The following is an 8,956-nucleotide window of genomic DNA, read 5'->3' on the forward strand; positions in this document are numbered from 1 at the left end:
GCCTCAATCTAACCAACAACAGGCAGGGCTGCAAAGGCTTCTCACTACCTCTTCCATCCATCCACCACCAAACTAAAAATATAAGGCTACATATGATCTTTTTAAACACTCCAGTACCGCTGCTAAGGATCGAGCCACTGAAAATCCAGGAAAAACATAACTGGAGAAAAAAAATACACCACCAAAAAAAAAAAAAGAAAGAAAAAAGAAAAAGAAATCCTCGCAGCAACCACCCTAAAAAGCACCCGAGTCCTCTCTTTCCACTCTCTTTCTCTCTCTCTTCCTGACAACTACATAATCCTCGATTAAAGGTTAATAAAAAGAAAATTAAAAAAAAAAATGTGGCGAACGGAATGGAGACGAGGAAACGCAACTGTCAGAAAACGGGATGGTCAGACTTCCTGAGCGAACCTGCCTGTGTCTGGCTTAATGTAAATCCACCATCTTCAGCCTGGCAAGTTGTCTTTTGGTTGGTTTTCTTTTTTTTTTTTTTTTTTTTTTTTTTTGGTGGGGAGGGGGTGGGGGGGGCTGTTATGTTTGCGATCTCTGCCTTGGTACCTAAGGAGGAAGAGGAGGAGGAGGAGGGTGTGTTATTGAATGGTGGCTAAAGCCTCCTCGGGACGGCGCTGAGGTGAAGCAGGATGAACCCGGCTGAGGAGCCTCCTCTCCCGGCTGGACCCAGTGCCCCGAGCAGCCGAGGAGAGACCCCGGCCGCCCGCCTCGCAGGTAACAAAAGAAATAGCAGCAACAGGGGCATTTGCTGCTGCTGTTGGGGAGGCCGGGGGAGAGGGTGAGGTGGGGGGAATGGAGGGGAACCGCCGTAAGTTGGCATAGGGTGGGGGGAAAGTTTATTAGATTTTTTTTTTTTTCCCCAGGAAATTTCATGGCAGGCGGGAGGGGGAAGCAGGGACGCGCCTGCCATTAGGCGCCGCGATGGGAAGGGATGCACTTGATTCTGGCACGCGCGGTTAGAGCAGGAACCGAACCGCCTTCTCGCTGTTTGTGGGGCTTTTTATATATATACATACATATATATATATATATATATATTTTTTTTACATCTTAGTCCTCGGTTAAAAAAAAAATAAAATATATTTTTTAAAAAAGACATTTGTCCCGCAAAACAACTCTCCCCTCCTCCAAGGCCCCCCCACACACACTTCAAAAAAACAAAACCTCGGGCGAGCAGCCCCGGAGCCTCCCCGCCAGGAGCCGCAGCCGCTGCGCGGAGCGGCGCGGATGCCGCTTGGGGCCCGCCAGCTCCCGCAGGCAGCGCCCGTCCGCGCATCCCCGGCGGCGGCGGGGCCGGGCTGGACCGGGCCGGGTCGGACCGGGCCGCCTCCCCGCGCAGCGCCGCGCAGCTGCCACGGGCTCCTAGCGGGCTCCGCTGCGTGCGCGGCGGCGGCCGCCGCTGCCGGCAGCGCGGTGCCCTGCGCGCACTGACACCCGCGCGGCCGCCCCTTCCCTGCTCTGCCGAACCTACCTGGGAAATATTCAAAAAATAAAGGGGGGAGAGGGGAAAAAAAGAGCCCCCAGACCTTCCCCTGCACACACACAGAGGCCCCCACTGCCCTGCTGGCATCATCCCCCCCTCCCTCCTCGGCTGAAAGCGAAAGTTTGGGAGGCCGGGGGGGGGGATGGAGATGGGGAGGAGAGGGAAAGCGGGGGGGAGGGGGGAGAGAGAGTGGCAGGCGCCCGCAAAAAGGGAAAAGAAAAAAAAAAAAAACTCAAAGTCTGGGGGGGACCGAGCTGCGACCCGAGAGGGCGAGCTCTGACGGGGCTGGCAAGCGTTGACTTCTGACAGCCGCAACGTCTTCCCTGATCTGACAGTATTTTTTTTTTTCCCCGAGCTCCCTGAAAAAAAAAAAAAAAGTGGGGATCCTTTTGCCCCCCCAAAAAAGAATAGGCTCTTCAGCAAAATGAGCAGGGTTCTCCACTTAATCCGAAAGTTACAGCCCGAAAGTGTGGGGTGGGGAGTAAAAAAGGACCCAAAACAAAACAAACAAAAAATACCCAAACAAAACGTAACCCCCGGAATAAAAGAGAGACAGAGAGAAAGAAGTGAGAAAAAGCAGCCCCTCCTCCCCATATGAGAGCAAATACTGTACCTAAAAATGGGGAAACAGGCAGAAAAAGGGGGGAGAGAGAGAGAGAGAGGGGAGAGATACATGGGATCTGGGGATGTGAGTGTGTGTGTGTATGTGAGAGAGAGAGAAAGAGGCACGGAGAGAGGGAGAGAGAGAGCGAGAGAGCGAGAGCGAAATATCAAAGATTGTGCAAGATCAGCCTGGAAAGATAATCGATACTCGACCTAAATTTAACACAAACTACTCAATAAAAGTTAAAGAAAAAACTTACTTTCCATTTCCCCTCGCAGTTCCTACTGGATCTTCGCCTCTTTTTTTTGTTTTGCTTTATTTACTTAACAGCTGATCACATCCAAGTAAACGAGAGAAGGTTCATTAAAAAAATAATAAAAAAAAATAATCCTCCAACTTTATTGGGTGAAAATAAAAATGATTGAGCAAGAAGTGGGGGGCATGGAGCGGTCCTTTGGGGTCCGGGAGTTGTTAAAGCATGTGCCGACCGCGGTCTCGCTGTTTGGTTGTGAAGGGGTTGGGAAAAGGAGGAAAGGAAATGAAAATCCGATATGTCTTTATTCTGCTAATTATTATCGTTTTAGCCCTGTTTAAAAAAATGGCTGATTAAGTTGAGTGCGCATGTCTTTGTGTGTCTATTCCCGATATGCACTCTGGGAATGAGAGAGAGAGAGAGAGAGGGGAGAGAGAGAGAGAGGAGAGAGAGAGAGAGAGGAGGGAGAGCAGAGGGAAGGGGGGAGAGGGAGAGCTGTAATTAGTGAGGTGATCAACATTCTCCGGGCTGCAAATGACGCGCAGGAGCCCGCGCAGGAGCCCGCGCAGGAGCCCGCGCCGCCGCCGCCGCCGCCGGGGCGCGCGAAGGGGCAGCCGCGGCGGCGCGGGCGGCTCGCGGAGGCGAAGCCGAGTCCGCGCGAACTTCATTAGTACCGCGGACACACGCGCAGCGACGCGCGGGGTGGACGGCGGGGGAAAATTAGGGGGAAAAAAAAGGGAAGGGGGGTTGTTGTAGGGGGTTGTTGCTCTTTTAACTGCTGGAGAGCTTAAAAAAAATGGGTGCAAATTAATTATTGCACTTATTCCACCAGGGAGATATTTTTTTTTTCTGTCTCTCATTTTCCCCCCCTCTTTTTCTTTATTTTTTTCCTCTTTCTTTCTTTTCTCTCTTTTTTTTTTCCTCTCCTTCAATGGCCATTCAATGAAAAAGATATAGCTAGAGTGGAGCAATGCCTATATGCGCCCCTCCCCATCTATAGGCTACCTAAGACAGGGCATACCTGCCTATGCACAGATAAAGGGGGTATGTTTACATGTCCACGCCACATGCCCCCCATCCCACATTGCGTCTCCCCACATAGACAAGCACTGCTCACGCACACGCGGCCGCGCCAGCCTCAGTGCACTTGGGATGGAGCCTGCCGTGTAATTGCTCGCAGAAACCAGCCCAGGGAAAAAGCAAAACCTGACGCACTCTGCGAGATCAACTGTAAACAGCCTTATCAAAATGAAGTAAATATCAGTCCAGGGAAAGAGCCTCTTTGCATAGGATACGTCTCAGGCACAGACACGCATTGTCTCCCATTTTCCCTACAAGTATTGATATCTTATTGATATTTTATCTCCCACATTTTACCATTCTTGGGGGGGGGGGGGGGCGGTTATTATGATGAAAACTAGGGTAAATTGTACAGATGTCATTATAAATCAGAATCTTTTACAAATATTTTCCTGTGTGGGATTTAAGGAGATTGCTTCTCATTTGAAAATCTAATTATGTTAACCTAATACTGCAGATGTGAATATGACTGACACTTTCATTAAAAGATAATTAACTAAAACTAGGAATAGACATACTTTAAAATATCCCCTACCGAAGATAAAAACATGACTATTCAAAGAGCATCTGAATACACCGCAGGAACACGTGCAGATTTTTGATAATGCTATGCCAGAAATGGGTACCCCAGAAATGCTCACCGAGTCACAGTTACAGGCAAGGGATATTTACAGTAGCGAGGACCTTGCGCAGGTGAACCATAACCTTCGAGCTGACATGCCTTTGAAGTTCGCGATTCCTGGGATACACGTCAAAACCTTGTCTTAGGCCTTAAGCACCAAATACCAGCGGAAAGGTTTTCTCAAAGCCTTCCACTAAAAGCACGCGCGTACAGCAACCCCAAACCAACAACACCCTACATGACAGAAATATGCACCTCTCCGGGCCTGAAACCTTCCGTGCCAGAAGGATATTTTTGCAAATACTGGAACAAACGCTAATAGGAAAATCCCCACCTGATGATGAATTAAGGCTGCCCTTAAGGAAGCACAGGCCAGTGTCAGGGAACTGAGTTGCTAAAAGCAGATGTTTAAGGTCACAATGAAGGTCTTGCTAGTTTTGAAAAAAAAAAAAAGTCTTGAGAAGGGGTAGGAAAAAAAATAAAATGACAAATAAAAAATCACCAACCTGGAAGTAGATGTATTCCAAAAATCACAGACTGCGCATAAAGCAGGGAACATAGAAGGAGCCCTACCCAAATCTTAGAGAAACCTTCCTTCAAACTTCAGGAAAATCTCCAAGACTGGAACTTAAGGAAAAGGGGCACTTGGGGGTTCTTGAGAGTAACTTTAGTGCTTCTCAGACCTCACCTAAGCACTACACTAGCTCATCAATAGAAAAAAAAAAAGAGTGTATGCATGCAGATTTCCATAAGCATTGCTCTCTTTGAAGGAAGGTAATAAGGAAACTAGAGATATTCCGCATTGTTGTTTACAGTGTGGAAAAAAAATGCAAACAAAGAGAGAAAATGAAATCCCTGCAACCCGTTTACAGTTATCAGATTGAGAGGGTATGATGGAAAGAGGGCTTTTAGGCTTAAATTGTAGATGAAACGGGACTCTGAGATGGAAGGCTGTATTGTCCATTCAAGTGCATGCCTGAAGGATGGGAACACATTTCCTACGACTGGAGACAATTAAATACAATGTGATGAAGAAACACCTGAGAACAATACATCTATTTCAAATTCAAGTGAAGAAACACGTATACTTAATGTCACAGAAGAATAAGGAAGCAAAGATAATTTAGTTTTAAAGTCGTCCCCCCCCCCCGCACCACCCCCACCACCTCCTTTATTCCTAGTGCTTTTTTCCTGGTGAAACATCAATATCATTAATGTCATTAATGTCAAAACACCAAACGTCAGAACAGTCAAGCCATTCTTTTTTGGCTGTAGATTTTTTTTCTCCTTCTCTCTTCTTGGAGGGGGATATAGGTTTATGGTGTTCTTGAGTTACAGCTAAAGGAACAAAGCGGGGGGGGTGGGGGGAGAATGCAGGCAGGAATTGTGAGAGGAGATCCACATTTTTCAAGGTTTCTTTTGCCACTGTTTACTGTCCTTTCTAATGTTTTGTATCGCCTCTCTCTTCTTCATTCCCTCTCGCTCTTCCTTCTTCTCAAAAAAAAAAAAAAAAAAAAAAAAAAAAAAAAGTAGCTATCGGGGAGAGTGGGTGGAAAAAAAAAGAAAGAAGAGGAAAAAAAAAACAAGAAAAAGAAAGGCACTACGGGATGTTAACAGTTTAGAAGAAGCCCGGGAATCGCCACGTAGCTAGGAAAAATCGAAGGAGGTTAATTCCGGGAGGCAGCAGCAGCAGCAGCAGGTTTGCGGGATGTGATAAGAGCGGAGCGCGGCGCGGGCTGGGGGCGGCAGCCGAGGGGCAGCCAGGCCGGGCCGAGCCGGGCCGGGCCGGGCCGGGAGCGGCAGCGGGCGGGCTCCCCAGCGGCCCGGCCCGGCCCGGCCCGGCTCCTCTCTGCGCTCTCTCCTCCCTCTGCCGCTCAGCTGATCGGCCCCGAAGAGTCACCTCTGAGCTCCTCTGCTCCTCTCGGCGGACCCCCCGCCCACCCCCTTCCCCAACTTCTCCTGCGGGCACCGTTACACATTTGGGGATTCCTATTTTTTTTCTATTTTTTTTTTCTTTTTTTCCTTCCAAGCCTCCTGTTGAAACCACAAAAGATCGGAGAGTGACGTTACATTTCAAAGAGAGGGAGAAAAAAAAAAAAGAAAGAAAATAAATAAAAAAGGCTTCCCTCTCTCTGCCTCTGTCCTTCCACCACCTTCAGCCTCAGTCTCAAGGAAAACTTATTGGCCTGGGCGAGAAGGATCTGGCGGGGGCCAGAGCCTGGGACTGACCATTCTTTAATAGACAAAGAAATCCCAGCCCAAATGAGCGCCGTGTTACACCACGTCTCTCCGCCAAGCTCATTTCACTCCCTAAATCTGCGCTGCGGACACACAGGGGCACAAGGATCTGCATAATTACAGCCCCAGCCGCTCCCGTTTTTAATAAAGCGACATAATTCCCTAATAAACGTCCCCTTCCCCCACCGCCTCCTCCGCGCAGACCCCAGCCCAAGGGAAAGGGGATCCGTGTCTTTTTACTGCGTTCCCTAAGTCTATAGATGAGCTCAGTTTGAAACGAGGTATTACAAGATTTCAGTGTTACAGACCCTTTATCTGAGCTACAGACACTTTCAGATCCCCAGCCCCCACCTCCTCTCCTTTTTGTTGTCTCTTCTCCTCCCGGGGGCTATTTGACAAAGGCAGTGTGTTAACTAACATTTTTGTTTAACTCAGCAACTTCTTTTCAAAACATACTTAAACCAGATAGCAATCTCTTGTACTATTTTTTTTTTTTTTTTTTTTGGAAATGAAGTTGACACCGAAGCCCAAGCGCTCGCCTAGTATTAATTATTTCTTGCTTTACAGGTATCACGTACACAAATCTAGCGTTAATTTACAACGGCCCCCCACTTCCCTCCCACCCCCCCTTCCAAACACACACATTCCAGGACACGCTCAAAAGAGATTTGGGGTGGGGGGGAGAGAGAAGGCAAAGAAAACACAGATCTCCGATCGGAGTTTTGGAAAGTTTTGCACGAAAAAGAATTAAATAAAACTGCAGGAATAGATTGCATTTCAATTCTACTCTCCCTGCCCCGCGTTTGGCATGCACCGCCTGAAAGTGCGTCTAGCGAGCAGTGACCCGGGACAAAAATCACATCCGAATAGCATAGACACCCCGACAGGATTTTCAGCTAAACAGAGCAGCTCCCGAATGGCTCTTTTTGTTGATGTTGTTGTTATTTTGGCTGGGGCTGCACAAAAAACGCGTACCCGGACGTTACTATAAATAAAAGCCTTCCAGGTCTTAGGCTGCTGCCGGCGTTTCCTCCGGAGCCTTAACAGCCCTTTTTCAGCTCCTTTCTTGGGCAGATCGCGGGGATTAAATGCCCTGAACCTGAGCTCCTGGCCTTGGATGGGAAGGGGAAGAAAAAGGGAGAGGGAGAGAGAGAAAGGAGAGGGTGAAGGAGCCAGGCGCCCTCTGGGCTTTCAGAGGTCAGCGCTTTGACAGCGCTCTGACCTCCCTCCCCTCCCGGCAACCACCCCAGTGTTTATAAACAAAAACAGCCAGGACTAGCCCCAAACAATAGCAATTCCCTCAACTTCATAGACACTTCACTAGCTCTTATGCAAATCGAGGAAAACGACCGCTTACCGACACCCCCCCTACACCCCCCGCAATCCCCTCCAGAAAGCCCAAGAGCATATTCCCAGCAGTGATATATCCAAGGGGGAAAAAAATTACATTCTAGCCTGGAAAAGGACAAAAAGGGACTTCAGAAATAAACCGATTCGGGTAGAGGGAAAGACAAAAAGGGAGGAAAAGCCAATAAAACTACCGATCTCGCCGCAGAAACAGGAAAGTTATGAAATATTTATACCTAAATCCAACAATCCGCGCTGCCAATAAAACAGGAATCTTTGTTGTGTAGACAATATGCTAAACTACCTCTGCGACAAATAGCGATTATAAAGCAAGCAGGAAAAGTTATTTTCGCCCAAGGAGTCAAGTTTTCAAAGAAAACGTGTGGATTTTACAGCTAAATAAAAGCCACCACCTCTGTGTTATCCGTAAAAACTACACATAAATTAAAAGCACCGTTAAAAGAAAGAAAGAAAAAAAAAAAAAAAACCTTCCAGCAAGTAAGCAGCACATCTGATCTGACTTACCAAAAAAAAGTATAATTAAAACCACCTTTAATTACAAAAAGCAGCAAGCGAGAATTAAATGAATCAATGCTTTCTCCCCAAAATGTTGTCCGCCAAGGTATAGAAATGATAGTTCTATAGTCCCGCATTAAGGCGTAACTGAAACTCCACAGATCAGGAACTGATTACGCGATAAGGAAAAAAAAAACATAAAAGAAAACAAAAAGGTCCTAATGATTTTCAAACTTTTGTTTAAAAATGATGAAGATCAGAAAAGGTTGGAGAAAAAGTTAAAAGAAATATACCTCAAGAGAAAAAAGACCATCTCCTTTTCTTCTTTGTCTATCAGTCTCCAGTTAAAGCATATGGAAAATGTTTTCAAAATGCCTAGATTTGGCACATTGTCATTGCAAAGAGAGGAGCGCAGTGATGCTGTTATAGAAAATGGGAAATAAATTCAGGATTGGGTGCTGCCTCCTTCAATGCGGATTTATCTAAGTTTAATTTAATATTCCGCAATCACTGTATGATCGCATATAATTCACCAAGATTTTTAAGAGCTTTGCCTAAATATGTTGACCACAGGCACAGAGTAATTTAAACACATTATTTCCTTTTTAAAATTTGTGTTTATTTTTCTCATTAAGAACACTTTAAATTGCAATTGTGAATAACAGAAATGATGGAATATTAGGTTTGGGAGGAATAAACGCTCAGAAAAGGCATTAGCTTTATTAAAATCATTCTGAACGTAAAATCAAAAAGCACAAAATGGTTGTTTGTAAAACACTAAACCTTTAATCGATTTATTGG

General features: G+C 46.5%; 1 long non-coding RNA gene across 1 annotated transcript; it reads left to right on the forward strand.

Annotated features, from left to right (window-relative positions):
• Nucleotides 1–330: 330 nt before the first annotated feature.
• On the forward strand, nt 331–1,017 carry LOC148595581 (uncharacterized). Its single transcript, XR_015913125.1, has 3 exons — nt 331–469; nt 564–726; nt 876–1,017. It is a non-coding gene; the product is annotated as an uncharacterized LOC148595581 (long non-coding RNA).
• The last annotated feature ends 7,939 nt before the right edge of the window (nt 1,018–8,956 follow it).

This window comes from Tinamus guttatus, unplaced genomic scaffold, assembly GCF_059628265.1.
Source record: "Tinamus guttatus ecotype Peru unplaced genomic scaffold, ASM5962826v1 Tinamus_guttatus_pri_ptg000086l, whole genome shotgun sequence".
In the NCBI taxonomy this organism is placed as follows: domain Eukaryota; kingdom Metazoa; phylum Chordata; class Aves; order Tinamiformes; family Tinamidae; genus Tinamus; species Tinamus guttatus.